This window comes from Mus caroli, chromosome 6, assembly GCF_900094665.2.
Source record: "Mus caroli chromosome 6, CAROLI_EIJ_v1.1, whole genome shotgun sequence".
Taxonomy (NCBI): Eukaryota; Metazoa; Chordata; class Mammalia; order Rodentia; family Muridae; genus Mus; species Mus caroli.
This window is the reverse complement of record NC_034575.1, coordinates 41,247,525-41,248,773: the sequence shown is the minus strand read 5'-3', so window position 1 is coordinate 41,248,773 and position 1,249 is coordinate 41,247,525.

The following is a 1,249-nucleotide window of genomic DNA, read 5'->3' as shown; positions in this document are numbered from 1 at the left end:
GGCATCATCAGAGCCAAACTCTCCTACCATAGCAAGTCCTGGATACACCATCAAATCAGAAAAGCAAGATATGGATATAAAGTCACTTCTCATGATGATTGTGGGGGACTTTAAGAAGGAAATAAATAACCCCCTTAAAGAAATACAGAAAAACACAGGTAAACAGCTAGAAGCCATTAAAGAGGAAACACAAAAAATCCCTTAAAGAGTTACGGGAAAACACTAACAAATAGATGAAAGAATTGAACAAAATCATCCAGGATCCAAAAATGGAAGTAGAAACAATAAAGAAATCACAAAGGGAGACAGCCCTGGAGATAGAAATCCTAGGAAAGAAATCAAGAACCATAGATGCGAGCATCAGAAACAGAATACAAGAGATGGAAAAGAGAATATCAGGTACAAAAGATTCCATAGAAAACATGGACAGAACAATCAAAGAAAATGCAAAATGCAAAAAGATCCTAATTCAAAACATTCAGGAAATCCAGGACACAATGAGAAGACCAAACCTACGGATAATAGGTATAGATGACAATGAAGACTTTCAACTAAAAGGACCATTAAATATCTTCAACAAAATTATAGAAGAAAACTTCCCTAGCCTAAAGAAAGAGATGCCCATGAACCTACAAGAAGCCTACAGAATTCCAAATTGATGACCAGAAAAGAAATTCCTCCCGACACATAATAATCAGAGCAACAAATGCAGTAAATAAGGATAGAATATTAAAAGCAGTAAGGGAAAAAAGTCAAATAACATATAAAGGCAGACCTATCAGGATTACATCAGACTTAATCAAGTAGACTTCATTCCAGGGTTGCTGGGATGGTTTAATATATGGAAATCCATTATATAAACAAACTCAAAGACAAAAACCTCATGATCATCTCATTAGATGCTGAAAAATCATTTGACAAAAATCCAACACCCCTTCATGATAAAAGTCTTGGAAAGATCAGGAATTCAAGGCGCATACCTAAACATAATAAAATCAATATACAGCAAATCAGTAGCCAACATCAAAGTAAATGGAGAGAAGCTTGAACCAATCCCACCAAAATCAGGGACTAGACAAGGCTGCCCACTTTCTTCCTACCTATTCAACATAGTACTTGAAGTCCTAACCAGAGCAATGAGACAACAAAAGGAGGTCAAGGGGATACAAATTGGAAAGGAAGAAGTCAAAATATCACTAATTGCAGATAATATGATAGTATGTAAAGTGACCCTAAAAATTCCACCAGA